Below are 17,987 nucleotides of genomic sequence, written 5' to 3'. Positions count from 1 at the left end.
GGAAAATGTTCTACTATTTTTCTTTCCCTTTGAAATTGTGGAGTAGGTTGTGTAGATTGGTAAGAAAAAATATATATAATATAATCCTTTTTACATGTACTATTAAGGCAGAAAAATGTGAAGACTGTGCAAGGAGTGTGCAGACTTTCACAAGCGTCTGTATATCTAGGGGATTCATCTCGATCTCTATTCTATCATGAGAACAACTGAGTATCAGAGATAATGTTGATAAGGCTGTCAATGCTTAGAGCCCAAGGATCTGGTAAGAGACAACATTCAGTCATACAGTCATGATAGAGTTACAGTGAAATTCTGTGGTAACACTGTGATAATGTCTGATAAGTGACTGATAATGTGTGAAATTCATACCATGAAATGATACAGCAGCAACAGGGTAGGTGCTCTGATGATGATGATGAGGGGGGGTCGGTGAGAGAGAGAATAATAGAAGGACAGAAAGGTGGAGAGAGTGAATCAAACTGGCCTCATTGTCAGTCGGAAGCCCACGGATGCTTCCCACTGCTGCAGGGTTTGATGCATGATGAGACCTGGCCTGGCTGCCCTGTATGAGGTCACAGTGAGTGGCAGTTCACTTCCTGTTCCCATATCACCAGCTGTGACGGCCTCTGCTGGGGGCAGGGAATTGGACCACTGAGAGGGGATGACAGGTTGGGGGGGGGGGGGTGGTAGCAGAGCTCAGTGAGAGGAGAGAGGCCTGGGGACGGCACGGAGTTGGGGTTGGGATGGGGGTGGGCAGTGGTGGACCCTCCAGGGAAAATTAAGCCTCCATCTGCCGGTGTGGAAAGTGGACAGGAAGAGAGAGTTTTTACACGCTGTTCTGTTGATTAGCCATGGGCATCATGCTCTATGCTATAACTGCCGCAGTGTAGAAATGACAAGAGAGACTCACTCACTGCACCCAGGCATTTGAAGCTACAGTTGACTCATGGCTAATCAACAGATTACCACTGTTGACTCATATTTCCCCTCCCCTGTAGGACTTCTGATTAATCTAAAGAAAATGAAGGACAGCGTTCTGCTATTATTTGAGTCAACATAAGATAATTAGATAAATATGTGGAGGAAAAATATTGGAGAGAATATTGAATGGATATGATTAGGGATGGTATGATTTTCCTCTTGACAGAACCAATTTTTTCAATCTGCAATTGTTAAGGTTTGAATAAGTTTGAATAATTTTGCACGCCCAATTTTTCAGTTTTTGATTTGTTAAAAAAGTTTGAAATATCCAATAAATGTCGTTCCACTTCATGATTGTGTCCCACTTGTTGTTGATTCTTCACAAAAAAAAACAGTTTTATATCTTTATGTTTGAAGCCTGAAATGTGGCAAAAGGTCGCAAAGTTCAAGGGGGCCGAATACTTTCGCAAGGCGCTGTACAGTATAAACAGTGCACAATAGGTTGTTGGCACCTTAATTCGGGAGGACGGGCTCATGGTAATGGCTGGAGTGGAACGGGATCAAATACACCAAACACTAAGTGTGGATTCCATTTAGCTCTGTTCCAGACATTATGAGCTGTCCTCCCCTCATCAGCCTCCACTGATACAAAGGGGTCCAAAATTATTGACACCCTTGATAAAGATTAGCAATAATGACTTTATAAAATGAATAACACTTAGTGTGTCTGCTACCTTGAATACGGATAATCCTGAATCAATCGTGAATAATCATAAGAGATAAAAATTCAGAGGGTCAAAGATCATAACCCCAAGACATACTAAGTTAGCATGTCTTGGAGGTATGATCTTTGACCCTCTGTAACTTTCTCAGTGATCATTATTTATGATTAATTCAGGATTATCCGTAATCATTGTAGAATTAACATTAATGTAAAAATCTATTATTATATATTATTATTATATTCTCCAAAATGGCACTACATTATTTACCATACATTTGTATTGGGCACAAAATGATCTGAAAAAACAACAAAAACGAACTGCAAATGTATCCAAGTTTGTGGAGTCAAGCTTTCTGAAGTCATTGCGTGCTAGGAATAATCAAATCAAATGTTATTGGTCGCATACACATACTTAGCATATGTTATTGCGGGTGTAGAGAAATGCTTGTGTTCCTAGCTCCAACAGTGGAGTATAATATCTAACAATTCACAACTGTCACACTGATATTAAGCATTTGGAGACAGGCGCAGGAATACACAATAGTGGTTTTTAATACACCCAAAACAAACACGTATACAAAAACACTGGGCTGTACCCAAACAAAAGAGCGAGGGTAAACCTCGTTGAACGACACGATACCCATAATACACAATATATAAAGCACGCAGCATAACAGCTGCACCAACGCATAGGTACTCACACCACCAAAGGACATGGGAACAATAATCGACCCAGCAATGGAAACCAAAGGGAACATATATTCCGATACTAATCAGTGGGAATAAGGGACAGGTGTGAGTGATGAATGTTCCGAAGGGACCCGTGACAACAACAATGCTCACAATTAAACGTACAGGTATGGAATTAAGAAATATATAATATTAGGAGGAGCAATGTCAGAGTTTGGAGCGTATATATATATATATATATATATATATATATATATATATATATATATATATATATATACAGTACCAGTTCTACATTGTAGAAAAATAGTGAAGACATCAAAACTATGAAATAACACATATGGAATCATGTAGTAACCAAAAAAGTGTTAAACAAAAAAATATATATTTTATATTTCAGATTCTTCAAAGTAGTCAAGGTTGCCTTGATGACAGCTTTGCATACTCTTGGCATTCTCTCAGCCAGCTTCATGAGGTTGTCACTTGGAATGCATTCCAATTAACAGGTGTGCCTTGTTAAAAGTTGTGGAATTTCTTTCCTTCTTAATGGGTTTGAGCTACTCAGTTGTGTTGTAATTCTAAAATGTATTAAATTGTTTTTCCTTCCTTCTTCCCCTTCATCAATCTACACACAATACCCTATAATGACAAAGGAATAACTGTTTTTTGGACCTTTTTGCATATTTATTCAAATACAAAAACAGAAATATCACATTTACGTAAGTATTCAGACCCTTTACTCAGTACTTTGTTGAAGCAGCTTTAACAGTGATTACAACCTCTTGGGTATGACGCTACAAGCTTGGCACACCTGTACTTGGGGAGTTTCTCACATCCCTTGACTTCTTTGGTGGGTGTGTTGTTACCTACCCTTACCACCTGGGGGCGGCCCGTCAGGAAGTCCAGGATCCAGTTGCAGAGGGAGGTGTTTAGTCCCAGGGTCCTTAGCTTATTGATGAGCTTTGGAGGGCACTATGGTGTTGAATGCTAAGCTGTAGTCAATGAACAGCATTCTCACATAGGTGTTCCTTTTGTCCAGGTGGGAAAGGGCAGTTTGGAGTGCAGCAGAACTTGCATCACCTGTGGATCTGTTGGGGCGGTATGCAAATTGGAGTGGGTCTAGGGTTTCTCGGATAGTGGTGTTGATGTGAGTCATGACCAGACTTTCAAAGCACTTCATGGCTATAGACGTGAGTGCTACGGGTCGGTAGTCATTTAGGCAGGATGCCTCGCAAAGAAGGGTACCTTGGTAAAAAATATTGAATTTCCATTTGAGCATGGTGAAGGTATTCATAACACTTCAGATGGTGTATCAATACACCAAGTCACTACAGATATACAGGTGTCCTTCCTAACTCAGTTTCCGGAGAGGAAGGAAACCACTCAGGGATTTTACCATGAGGCCAATGGTGACATTTAACAGTTAGAGTTGCATGGCTGTGACAGGAAAAAACTGAAGATCAACAACATTGTAGTTACAATATTAAGTGTCAGGAGAGTCGTCTGAAGTCCGTACCGTCGATGTGCCAACTTCTGATTGTAGCGTCCGAACCATTTGGGGATACAAACTAATGTGACCCCATTATGGGAAGGGGAGATTCTCACAAACAGGATTTTCGTTTTGCTCTAGGACTCCCATAAGTGACTCGTCTAAACCCATACAAATGAATGGAAGTATACAGGTAATTTTGTGCCAACAAAAATAAGGGGTTTAATATGTGGAAACATATATATATTTTCTGAGCTGTCTTATATCGCCAAGATATAGGACAGACACTTCAAAACCTTATTCTTTTTTTGACATTTATGAATGTGTTATTAAGTATTAGTAAAAGGCCAAATTCAATATTTTATCAAATAGCGTTTAAATATATATATTTTTTGTATCTAAAGGGGTCCTAAAATTCTAAATGAAATAGCAAAATGATCCATGGTATGACCTCAAAACAATTCCATATGTCAGCTTAGAACCAACTGAGCTAAAGAGGACCACCTTTCGAAGTTAAATCCTTCAGAAGAGGACAAGATAAGCTCACAATATAGAAGTTCCTCCTATAAAACTATAATGCCAGATGGCAGCTCGATTGACCCAGGAAAAGTATGTGATCATCAGCATAATGGAAACTTTAATTTCGATCTCAACATTCAATCATGGCAAAAGCATAAAATCCTTACATTACAAGGGCTATTTTCTGAAGGTATTAGAGAAGAGAGAGAGAGATTGAAGGGCTATATTCTAAAAGAGAGCGAGTGAGAGAGAGAGAATAATGATTAGCTCCAGCTGCAGTCTGGCTAACGGCATGGACAGAGGTACACAGACAGGGACAAGACATTCAGGCCCAGAGCGTGCCTCCACTGAGAGCTCATTCCCTTTTGTTTTGCTACACTGTTTTGATGCACTGTTTGAGAGGAAAAGTGAATAATGCTACTGTAAAAGCAATAAGAGAAGAGTTTATGTGTAAAGTCCTCACCTTCCACCCCAACTCTCTGGCAGGAAGTCCTCTGCAACACCTCCAGGTCGCTTTGATGGCGTGGCTGATGTACATGGCAGCGTAACCCGTGGGAATGTGGAAGCCTCCCAGAGTAGTGTCCTTTGGAGGGAGACTGGCATTGCATTGTGAGGGCAGTAATTTGACCTTAACTCAACATCAGTGGTTGCTTTTCCTAGAAATCCTAGAGACATGAACATGGCAGGAACAAACCGAGGTATTTAATTATAGCAACATACATTTGGTATGCAATCAGTAATCATTCTTAATGACTAGTGTTCGACTGGCACAATACCGAGAGAGAATCCCGAGGAAGAATTCCTTCTTCCTCTCCTCTGTCCCTCTTGCATTAACTCAATTAGAGGTAGTGGGGGGTTTGTTAAGGCATTAAGTCCATCACAGAGAGGCACTGATGTGTCATTATAGAGAATCTGCTTCCTGTTTACCAGTGGGAGATAGAGAGCCTCCTCTCTGAGCAGAGCAGAGAGCATGTCTACAGGTCACACACGCACTCACTCAAGCATGGCCACATACACACACACACACACACACACACACACACACACACACACACACACACACACACACACACACACACACACACACACACACACACACACACACACACACACACACACACAAGCTTTGAAAAACATTGCTTAACGTGTCACCACTCTGCAGAGTGCTAGACAAAACCCTTTTATGAATACTGATCCTTGTTCTCTGAAATAAATACTGATCATGGTACAGGGACAGAGAATCTGGGTTAATACGATTCTAATACAACTATTTGAAGACTGGGAAGATACATTTACATTTTATTCCAATGAACTATCAAAAACCGAGTGGAAAAAAAATCTCCTCAATGTGTACACTAGTTCTATGGTCTAAAATGACCTCACATATTTAGGATGTCTGTATTCGTGATCCCTGGCATTTAAAGATGGCTGATTGAAGCCGAGGAGCTACAGTCTTGTATCACAGGTCTACAACCCCTCACCAGGCCTAGTACTTATTCCCAGTGACATCACATCCTGCTACCAGGCAGTGAGGCAGGCAGCAGGCCAGATGTGGATGTTTTATGTATAACCACATTAGCAGACAGCATATGGGCCCACCTGGCCGGGGCTCTGGGCACAAAGTTCTGAGGGAAATAAATAAACACAACATGGGGCAAAGATGGGTCTGGATCTCAACAGTTGCTGTCTCGACTCCATCTCTGATCATAGGCTGGCACAAAGATGATGCAGCAACTGTCCTGGAATATAAAGTCTTCTATGGGTCCCAGAATGAAGTGTGAGAGTCCAAGAGTCCAGGGCTAAGTGAATGAGTGCAGTAGGAAAGAAAGAGTCCAGCAATAGTCTGACAGTGTTAGTGGAAACTAGCTCAGCCACATCATCCCCAGTCAGGTCATTGTAGAGAACAGTAAGACTCACTGACCTCAGAGTTAATATTCCACCAGCAAGCGACAACAGGACAGGCTTAAAATGCCGCTGCACACTCCCTCGTTCCATTTGAGAGGATTACTCACGTCTTTCCGACAGCTCGGGAATCTTAATCCGCCACCTTAATGATGCCAGGTGAGGCCTTGCGGCTATGATGCCTGGCTGGCTGCCTGGGTCTTGGTTAAAGTACTCTATCGTTCTCTCACTCTCTCTCTCGCTAACCCACTTTTGTCTTCTCTCTGTCTCTCCCTCCCCCTCTCTCTCTCCCACTCTCTCTTTCCTTCTCTCTCACTCTCCTGGTATTGTTATTGTTGTGGCTGCTTTTCCTCAGGTGAGGGGAGGGCGTGACGAACCTCCCTCCACCCATGACGAACACCCCCCCCCCCCCCCCCCCATCCTCCACCCAACTCCAGCCCTGCATCATCAGTGTTTATGCCTCAATCAATTACCAATCATAACCTGGGCGTGTAAGTATGCATTATTCATCCACCTGTCGAGAGGGGGAGGTCTACTGGGAGCTGGGTTCCTCTCCTCTCCCTTCCTCCTCCTCCCCTCTTCTCCCTCTCCCTCTCTCTCCAACCTTTCCCTCTCACCATCCTCTCCCTCTAGATCCTCTCCTCCATCTCACTCTCTATCCTCCTCTCCCTCTCCCGACTCCTTCTCTCTATCCTCCCACGCTCTATCCTACCTCTCCCTCTTCCATCTCTCTATTACTCTCTCTCCCTCTCCCTTTCCATCCTCCCCTCCGTCTCCCGACTCCCTCTCTCTATTCATCATCTCCCTCTCCATCCTCCCCTCCCGACTCCCTTCCTCTATCCTCCTCTCCCTCGCAATCCTCCCTCTCTCCATCCTCCCCTCCCCACCCTGACAGTTCACTCTGTACGACAGATTGATATTCATGAGCTATTAGTATTAAATATGCATCTATTATCACCTGTTTGTGTCTGATTAATCTCAACACTTGTAATTGTTTTTTCTTGCTCTTAGTTGTGTCGGCGCCTCACTGGCTGGTTGAAGTCTCAAGCCGCTTCTTATTAACGACATCTCCAGGTCAGGACTCACACAGGGAGAGATCTTTACATCGGTCCAATTGACTAAGGGTTTTTCCTAATAAAAAATACAACTTTAATTGAGAAAGATTGTACTAACTGTACACACTCACTCAGTGTTAAAAAAATATGAAAAAGACATTACACAACATCCGAGCACACACTTTAAGCCATTGCAAATGCAAGCTATTACTTTTTCCACTCACACAGAAAACACAAGAGGGTCAATCAATTTAAGCCCAATCAATTCCCCTCATGGGCTGTAGTTGATGCGTAAAGAGGCATGAGGTCACACTATTCCAAGATGGACGTCATCAACTGGACCATAATGAATTGGCGATGGGAGTAAGACAATATTCAATAACTTATTTTTAATCACACAATCCATACATTTCAGCAACTGCATCATAAACACTGACTGAGATGTAGGAGGCCTGCTTTGATTAATACCCTTCCTAATATCAGAGATAATATACATTGGGATGGGAAGGAAAATACAAATAGAGTTGATATCTGTATACTCATGCTTGATTTCAGAAAGTGGGGAATATGGGAAAATACTGACGTATCATTGTAAACAATTTAGAAAGAAAGAAAGTAATTGTCACTGCGTGCCACAGGGAGATCCCAATTGGCTATAATAAGTCTAGAAAAAGACATGATGTTCCCTTTACATTCAGACTTCTTTAGAGAAGTGGGCATGCTACTCCCCCTAGAGCTCAGATCATGAATGGACAGAGAGAGATGAGATAACAAGCAATGTAGTGGACTCACCTGATTGGCTATTCAGAGAGAGGGGGAGAGAGAGAGAAAGAGGGGGGAGAGAGAGACAGGGGAGGAGAGAGAGAGAGAGAGAGACAGGGGAGGGGAGAGAGAGAGAGAGAGAGAGAGAGAGAGAGAGAGAGAGAAAGAGAGAAAGTGATAGAGCTTTGAGAACCAGTGACAATGAAAGTGAGGAGAGAAGACCCACTACATGTGATCACAAGGTATGTGTCTATGACAACATGTTTATGGACTCGCCCTTGTCTCTCACACTCCAGCTTGTGTTTAATGATGTCCATGTGCTTGTCTTTAGCCTCCAGCGTTGTGCAGAAGCCAGAGATGAGATGATCCCTGTAAGGGAAGGACAGCGGGTTGAAAGGTCTACAGTCACATTCTGATCAATTAATATACTGTATGTGCAAAGGGGGCAGGAAATTCTTTGAAGTGAGACTAAAATATGTGTTAAATTGAGGCCCAGTGTGAGCAGCATGTCTAAGAGGGGTAAATCTACAGTATGGGTGGCAGAGGCTGATCTCACCGTGCCATTGTAGGGTACAGGTAGCCTAGCGGTTGGGCCCGTAACCAAATACCTGAGCCAACAAGGTGACAAATCTGTCGTTCCCTTGAGCAAGGCACTTAACCCTGCTCCACGGGCGCCGTACTACTATGGGTGACCCTGTAAAACACATTTCACTGCACCTATCTGGTGCATCCGACAATAGAACATATATTAATAATCTCACTGTGCCAGTGTAGGGTACCGAGCCTGTAATCTCACTGTGCCCGTGTAGGGTACCGAGCCTGTAATCTCACTGTGCCCGTGTAGTGTACCGAGCCTGTAATCTCACTGTGCCAGTGTAGGGTACCGAGCCTGTAATCTCACTGTGCCCGTGTAGGGTACCGAGCCTGTAATCTCACTGTGCCAGTGTAGGGTACCGACCCTGTAATCTCACTGTGCCCGTGTAGGGTACCGAGTCTGTAATCTCACTGCGCCAGTGTAGGGTACCGAGCCTGTAATCTCACTGTGCCAGTGTAGGGTACCGAGCCTGTAATCTCACTGTGCCAGTGTAGGGTACCGAGCCTGTAATCTCACTGTGCCAGTGTAGGGTACCGAGCCTGTAATCTCACTGTGCCAGTGTAGGGTACCGAGCCTGTAATCTCACTGTGCCAGTGTAGGGTACCGAGCCTGTAATCTCACTGTGCCCGTGTAGGGTACCGAGCCTGTAATCTCACTGTGCCAGTGTAGGGTACCGAGCCTGTAATCTCACTGTGCAAGTGTAGGGTACCGAGCCTGTAATCTCACTGTGGGTTCACGTTTAGGAATAGCCCTAACACCAGCTCTGTCCCCAGCTGTTTAAAAAAGGGGTACACTCCACAAGAAGTGGTAGAACAAAACATACATTTCTGGTATGGTCCTGCCGGTGTATTTTGAGTAAGACTGCATGAAGGCATGTGACTGGGGGTTTTAAAGGGTTCTTACGTTGCAGAAAGACCCTATAATCACTTTTCACAAACACTGTGCAGGAAAGAAACACTGCTAGCCTAAATTCATGCCTATTTGTAATGACATTTTCACCTTGTCTTACCCAAGTCTTTACCTGCTGATGAGGTCAGACCCTGAGTCGAGACAATTTCCTGTGAAGAGGTTGGTGATAGACAGAAGCAGCAAGCAGGCCTCCTCGCATGAATTAAAAAACACAGAATACAATGGACAACATCATGGAGCTGCTCATAGTATATGAGAAATAAAGAAACACAGTACAATGACTCCATCTATTGGTCTAAATAAGGAATAGTGTGGAGGCCTGAAGCAGCTTTACCCTATGTGTTGTGATAATTGAATTGTTTTCTCTATAACCTGTTATTTTATATGCCTTGTGACCGTGCGTTCAATGGATATATACAGTGCGTTCAGAAAATATTCAGACCCCTTGACTTTTTCCACATTTTGTTACGTTACAGCCTTATTCTAAAATGGATACAATTATTTTTGTCCCTCACACAATACATCATAATGACAAAGTGAAAACAGGTTTTAAGAAATTTGTGCAAATGTATTAAAAATAAAAAACACAAGTATTCAGACCCTTTGCTATGAGACTAGACATTGAGCTCAGGTGCATCCTGTTTCCATTGATCATCCTTGAGATGTTGCTACAACTTGATTGGAGTCCATCTGTGGTAAATTCAATGGATTGGACATGACTTGGAAAGGCACACACCTGTCTATATAATGTCCCACAGTTGACAGAGCATGTCAGAGCAAAAACCAAACCATGAGGTTGAAGGAATTGTCCGTAGACCTCTGAGACAAGATTGTGTCGAGGCACAGACTTGAGGAAGGGAACCAAACATTTATGCAGCATTGAAGGTCCCCAATAACACAGTGGCCTCCATCATTCTTAAATGAAAGAAGTTTGGAACCACCAAGACTCTCCCTTGAGCTGGCCACCTGGCCAAACTGAGCAATCGGGGGAGAAGTGCCTTGGTCAGGGAGGTGACCAAGAACCAGATGGTCCCTGAAAGATCTGATGATGGGAGAAACTTCCAGAAGGACAAGCATCTCTGCAGCACTCCACCAATCAGGCCTTTATGGTAGTGTCACCAGACGGAAGCCACTCCTCCGTAAAAGGCACATGACAGCCCGCTTGGAATTTGCCAAAAGACACCTAAAGGACTCTCAGACAACGAGAAACCAGATTCTCTGGTCTGATGAAACCAAGATTGAACTCTTTGGCCTGAATGCCAAGCTTCACGTCTGGAGGAAACCTGGCACCATCCCTTCGGGAAAGCATGGTGGTGGCAGCATCATCCTGTGGGGATGTTTTTCAGTGGCAAGGACTGGGAGACTAGTCAGGATCGGGAGAAAGATGGACGGAGCCAAGTACAGAGAGATCCTTGATGAAAACCCGCTCCAGAGTGCACAGGATCTCAGAATGGGGCAAAGGAGGTTCACCTTCCAACAGGACAACGGCCCTAAGCACACAGCCAAGACAACGCAGGAGTGGCTTCAGGACAAGTTTCTGAATGTCCTTGAATGGCCCAGCCAGAGCTTGGACTAAACCCAATCGAACATCTCTGGAAAGACCTGAAAATAGCTGTGCAGCGACGCTCCCCAGCCAATCTGACAGAGCTTGAGAGGATCTGCAAAGAAGAATGGGAGAAACTCCCCAAATACAGGTATGCCAAGCTTGTAGCATCATACTCAAGAACACTCAAGGCTGTAATCGCTGCCAAAGGTGCTTCAACAAAGTACTGAGTAAAGGGTCTGAATACTTATGTAAATGTGATATTCCATTACATTTTTTACATTTGCAAAAACTGTTTTTGCTTTGTCATTATGAGGTATTGTGTGTATATTGACGCCAAAAAACACCTATTTAATCAATTTTAGAATAAGGCTGTAACGTAACAAAATGTGGAAAAAGTCTCAAGGGGTCTGAATATTTTCCGAATGCAGTGTAGGCCTAAAGGCCAAGACAAAAATAAGACACAGTGGCAGAATAAATTCAACCACACCCTTGTTTTATCCCAGCCTCTGTCTGGTGAAGTCCACAAAGCATATTGCATGTGCAGTAACCTGCCCTACAGCATGGTCAAGCAAGTTAATGTTTCCTACATTTTCGAACCACAAAACAACTATTGATTTAGAACCACAGAGTTACCGCAAGTCGCAAAGAAAACAGGAGCTGCCTCCACTATTCCAGCACCATTTAAACTTCAACATTTTAACATCATCAAATCATGATGTGGCTGTCCATGGTTCTGAGTTCATGTTGACTCACCCTACTTGTAGAGAAACACCAATGCCATCCTCCTCTCTTTCATGTCACGAAACGGTCTATAACTCAGTCATACAGTACACGCTTTTATTTGTTGTTGTCCTATGCTACCTGGCTAAAATGTTTGCTCGCTAGCCTAACTTGCATTCATGGCCAACGTTAGCTAGTTAACAATAGTCTTCTACATCTAACGTTAGCTACATATTGATCTTCCATCCTCTCAGGCCAGGGGCACAACAATGTATGAATTAATGGTTGGATCAGAATCACCATTATAATTATTGGCCAGTACGGAGAATTAAGTAAAACCACAAGTCAAAATCCCTAGCTACATTCATTTCTAATTTAGGAAAAGGACAATTTTAGCTAGCCAGCCACCGGAGGACAACAACACAATGAGATACAACAATTCAAGTTTTTATGTCAATGACGTATGCTTTCAATGGGATTTGATAGAAGTGATGCCAAAATCCAAGCTGGCTTCCCCTCACAGTTGAGCTCGCTGTCACGATCGTGTTTTATTTTACCTTTATTTAACTAGGCAAGTCAGTTAAGAACAAATTCTTATTTTCAATGACGGCCTAGGAACAGTGGGTTAACTGTCTGTTCAGGGGCAGAACGACAGATTTGTACCTTGCCAGCTGGGGAATTTGAACTTGCAACCTTTTGGTTACTAGTCCAACGCTCTAACCACCAGGCTACCCTGTCACTGCGTTTTAGAAGGTGCAGAGTGGTAAGCATACATTTTACTTTTATTTAAATGACACCGGAAAAAAATAATAATACTAAAACGAGCGTAAAGCTACATGCAGTGCAGAAAGCAACTACACACAAACAAGATCCCACAAACTAAAAGGTGGAAAAACGGCTGCCTAAGTATGATCCCCAATCAGAGACAACGATAGACAGCTGCCTCTGATTGGGAACCATACCCGGCCAACAAAAAAATAGAAAAACTAGAACGCCCACCCAAATCACTCTCCGACCTAACCAAATAGAGAAATAAAAAGGCTCTAATGTTAGGGCGTGACACTCGCTCAGTTTAACTCAACGCTTCAATGCTACGGGCAGCATACTTGTTTGGACCAGACAGCAGCAGATAGATGGCCTACAAATAGAGAGCCCGAAGGATGCTGTTTTGCTCGAATGCTTTCTCCTGTGAGACACATTCAACCTCTTGGGAATTGAAGGAAAATTATGAAACACAGAGAGACTAAATTTTTGGGACGGCCTGGCTTCCCATCAGTTCACCTATCCAAATAGCACCAAAGCATGCAGGTTTAGGGGATCAACTCAGCATTAGCAGTCACTATGTTGTCTCCATACATTTCTCCATTATGGCCTATTTATTGCCTTACCTCCCTTATCTCACCTCATTTGCACACACTGTATATAGATTTTTTTTATATTTCTTCTGAATTATTGACTGTATGTTTGTTTATTCCATGTGTAACTCTGTGTTGTCGTTTGTGTTCCACTGCTTTGCTTTATCTTGGCCAGGTGGCAGTTGTAAATGAGAACTTGTTCTCAACTTGCCTACCTGGTTAAATAAAGGTGAAATAAAAATATAATAAAACATGCTGTGAATTACATCAGCAGAGTCTTTCAGGAACACCGATAATTTCTCTGAAAAACAGTAATATCATGACCACATTTGCCCATCAGTTGTAATTTCCTCTTTCAATGGGAAAGCAAAGGGGTATAGCTGTCATCTTCTAATTTTATTTTTTAAATTTTTTTATTTCACCTTTATTTAACCAGGTAGGCTAGTTGAGAACAAGTTCTCATTTACAACTGTGACCTGGCCAAGATAAAGCATAGCAGTGTGAACAGACAACACAGAGTTAAACATGGAGTAAACAATTAACAAGTCAATAACACAGTAGAAAAAAAGAGTCTATATACATTGTGTGCAAAAGGCATGAGGAGGTAGGCGAATAATTACAATTTTGCAGATTAACACTGGAGTGATAAATGATCAGATGGTCATGTACAGGTAGAGATACTGGTGTGCAAACGAGCAGAAAAGTAAATAAATATAAACAGTATGGGGATGAGGTAGTTAAATTGGGTGGGCTATTTACCGATAGACTATGTACAGCTGCAGCGATCGGTTAGCTGCTCAGATAGCAGATGTTTGAAGTTGGTGAGGGAGATAAAAGTCTCCAACTTCAGCGATTTTTGCAATTCGTTCCAGTCACAGGCAGCAGAGAACTGGAACGAAAGGCGGCCAAATGAGGTGTTGGCTTTAGGGATGATCAGTGAGATACACCTGCTGGAGCGCTTGCTACGGGTGGGTGTTGCCATCGTGACCAGTGAACTGAGATAAGGCGGAGATTTACCTAGCATGGACTTGTAGATGACCTGGAGCCAGTGAGTTTGGCAAGGGATAGGTCCAAAACTAGACTACAATGTCATCATTTTACATTCAGACCAGAAACTGTAACCTCATGTGGAATGCATTGAACCCCTACTCCCCCAGACAAAGTCACTGGTGCATCTCATGACATGGTCAGTTACCAAGCCCTGTCTAATCCATGGATGAATGATCATAAATTAAATCCTATCATTGCCTGCTAATGTGTTAAAAATAGAAATCAAGTCTAAACGGATACAGTATGTAGGCTATGAAAAGCAAAACAATGTATTAATGTATAACAATGTAAGCCTATTAGGCAAACGTGACAAAGTTCAACTGATTAGGCTATTGCAACACACCAACGCGCACACACACAAGTGTGCGAATAAGTGGCTATTATAGGGCTATAATAGGACTATCACAAAGAATTCCTAACAGACGAAGGTTGTTGGTTTGTTCGGCAATCTTGATTGCTTTTCAATTCGTTGTTCACAAAAAGTCACTGCATCTCGGCAAAACTCCAGACTTGTCGCCCGGTAGTTTCAACATTGTTTTAAATCACTCTGCAGTGGTAATTCAATGTTTAGTTTAACCAAACAGTAGTTGGATTAGATGGCATGGTCTAGTTTGTTGGAGTGATGCAAAAAATACCTGTTTATTCTGCATATAGCCTTTTCTATCCATTCTGCAACAAGTTTAAAGATCAAAATGGCTATTTGTCTAACTATTCCATAAAACAAACTCCAATCTAACTGAAAGCATGACTAAAGTCGCCCAATTTGTTTGTTTATGACAGCTGTCATATTATATTACACAGACCTATCACACTGCTATCTCATCCTGATATCTCGACCGCAACCGAAAGTATTCAGCAAAGCGCTTCCTGGATGGACTTCAGTAGTCCCACCAGTAGTCCCACCAGTAATCCCACAAGTAGTCCCACCAGTAGTCCCACACTCCTCTGCAGAGTTTCAGACTACTGTACTATTTTGGCCAGTGGCGATTTTAGCATGTAAATCTTGGTGGTGCAAACTCTATATAATTTTTTTTAGATCATGCCAGCAAAGCTACTACACAACACAACACGAAACAATGCATGAATTGCACTCTAACGGTGGCAGCGACACACTTCATTCAGCCTCATTTACTGCCTTAGTTGATAGCTGATATGGCTGACTTGCTTAAACAAATGTGGTTCTGACAATTGACATTTGAGATGTATAAACTATGGCATAAGGGAACGATGAGCGGACAAGAGGATATCTGTAATTTCAATTAAGACATTAATGAGCAAGCTAAGACGGACAAAGTAAATATTACTACTTATTCAGCACTCTTGAAATGTACTGCGACAGAATCCAGAACACACACACACACACACACACACACAAATAACATTTCATTTTTGTCAGCTTTCAAAGCATTTAAGTTTAAGGGACAGATTGGGTGGGAGGGGTGTTCAAACTTTCTTTTTTTTGGTTTGGTGAGGGTTGTGTTTTTTTTAATTGGGCACAGGGGAGGGTAGTGCATTTCTCTCCCTGGTTTACATTAGCTAGTTTCTGGTTTTACTATATAATTTCTTCCAACCTAGACACATTTCCTTATCTGCTTACATGCTCTTTCCCTATGTCAAGGTGTTTTGGTACTTCCCTCATGCACTATGCTTCTCTGTGTGGTAACGTTTACTATACTACAGATCAGTATAGTCTACCAGTCTAATGGTCCATCCTGCCCTTTATTCACTATTCATAGTGACAATAGTGCTAGGTGGATCATTTATCCAGATGTGCAATAGGCTAATTAGCAATCATACCACACAAGAAAGCATTCAAAGCTGCATAAATGTAAAAAAAATATGAATCCACAAGAACAAAAAGGGATAGCTGATTGCCAGTGGAGAGCCCATTGCACATGAAAGAACAGTTAAGCTCCCCTATTGATCTTGTTTAGGGACAATACAATTATCCTACCTAGACTAGCCTACAACACCACAATGCAATTAATAATTCGCTATTGTTTTCAAGCCAGTACAAAATTCTACTCTAGGCTGCAGTGAAAATGTGATTTGAATAACGGGGCAAAAGCCCTGTGATTTGAACGTTCCATTCAAAAGTTTCTGTCTCTCTGGGGCTAAGCTTCTTTTCCAATTTATAGGCTATATATATTTGTTTAAAATATTAATGTCATGCATTGGACAACTAAGCCTATATGCCTAAGCATGCAATGCCCTGATGCAATTAGTGCTCAAATCTCTGACAGCTGAACCTTGAGGTGGACAATTCTTTTTTGCGTATGCTACACATCGATTTGTTACAGGCTGTTTTTAAGTAAATGTGGCTCATTTGGCCAATATCCCTCGTTTATTGATGATGCTTGCTGCGCCAGGTCGAATCTGAAGCCAGGTTGGATCTTAAGGCATATGGATGTCGGTAAATTCCTCAAATGTCCAATAAATTAAAATCTTCAAGCTCAGTTGTCTGGCACCAAATTTTCCCAAAGAAACTCTGAAATGAGCGTATTGTTTTTATGCAGATTTTAGAATATTTTCATGAAAATCTGTCGTCAATTGGATGGAAACCTAGCTATAGACATCCTAAAGACTCTGGCAAGTGCGATAGTCCAGAGTCACTTTGATTTTGATCATGCTTCACAAGCAGCCCCAAACATCTAAAGAATAAGCTACAGACCAGCCAAACAAGCTTGTAAGATTTGTACTCCCCCCTCATATGTATCTGTGAGGGAGCCCGACTGCAATTGATTTGGGACGAGCTTGATCGCGCTGTGTTAAAAAAAATGACAGCGAGTGCCTCTGTGACTGGTACACATTCTCTCTCTCTCTTCAGCGACCAGGGACCATAGCAAAGCAACAAATCAAATCAAATTGTATTTGTCACATGGGCCAAATACAACAGGTGTAGACCTTACAGTGAAATGCTTAATTACAACCCCTTAACCAACAATGCAGTTTTAAGAAAAATACCCCCAAAAATATATAAATAAAAGTAACAAATAATTAAAGAGCAGCAGTAAAATAACAATAGCAAGGCTATTTACAGGGGGTACCGGTACAGAATCAATGTGCGGGGGCACCGGTTCGTCGAGGTAATATGTACATGTAGGGAGCAGAGAGAACAGTCTATGACTAGGGTGGCTGGAGTCGTTTACATTTTTTAGGGCCTTCCTCTGACACCGCCTGGTATAGAGGGCCTGGATGGCAGGAAGTTTGGCCCCAGTGATGTACTGGGCCGTACGCACTACCCTCTGTAGTGCCTTGCGGATGGAGGCCGAGCAGTTGCCATACCAGGCAGTAATGCAATCCGTCAAGATGCTCTCGATGGTGCAGCTGTAAAACCTTTTGAGGATCTGAGGACCTATACCAAATCTTTTCAGTCTCCTGAGGGGGAATAGGTTTTGTCGTGCCCTCTTCACAACTGTCTTGGTGTGCTTGGACTATGATAGTTTGTTGGTGATGTGGACGCCAAGGAACTTGAAGCTCTCAACCTGCTGCACTACAGCCCCGTCGATGAGAATGGGGGCATGTTCGGTCCTCCTTTTCCTGTAGTCCACAATCATCTTCTTTGACTTGATCACATTGAGGGAGAGGTTGTTGTCTTTGCACCACACGGTCAGGTCTCTGACCTCCTCCCTATAGGCTGTCTCGTTGTTGGTGATCAGGCCTACCAATGTTGTGTCATCAGCAAACTTAATGATGGTGTTGGAGTCGTGCCTGGCCATGCAGTCATGAGTGAACAGGGAGTACAGGAGG

The 17,987-nt window shown here is 42.6% G+C and overlaps 1 pseudogene; it reads right to left on the bottom strand.

Annotated features, from left to right (window-relative positions):
• Positions 1–572: 572 nt before the first annotated feature.
• The window catches only part of LOC149983271 (uncharacterized), a 35,662-nt pseudogene continuing 18,247 nt past the window's right edge, over positions 573–17,987 (bottom strand).

This window comes from Oncorhynchus mykiss, chromosome 5 (genome assembly GCF_057628025.1).
Source record: "Oncorhynchus mykiss isolate SJ-2025 chromosome 5, ASM5762802v1, whole genome shotgun sequence".
NCBI lineage: Eukaryota > Metazoa > Chordata > Actinopteri > Salmoniformes > Salmonidae > Oncorhynchus > Oncorhynchus mykiss.
The sequence above is the reverse complement of the archived record's forward strand: the minus strand, read 5'-3'. Positions and strand labels throughout refer to the sequence as shown.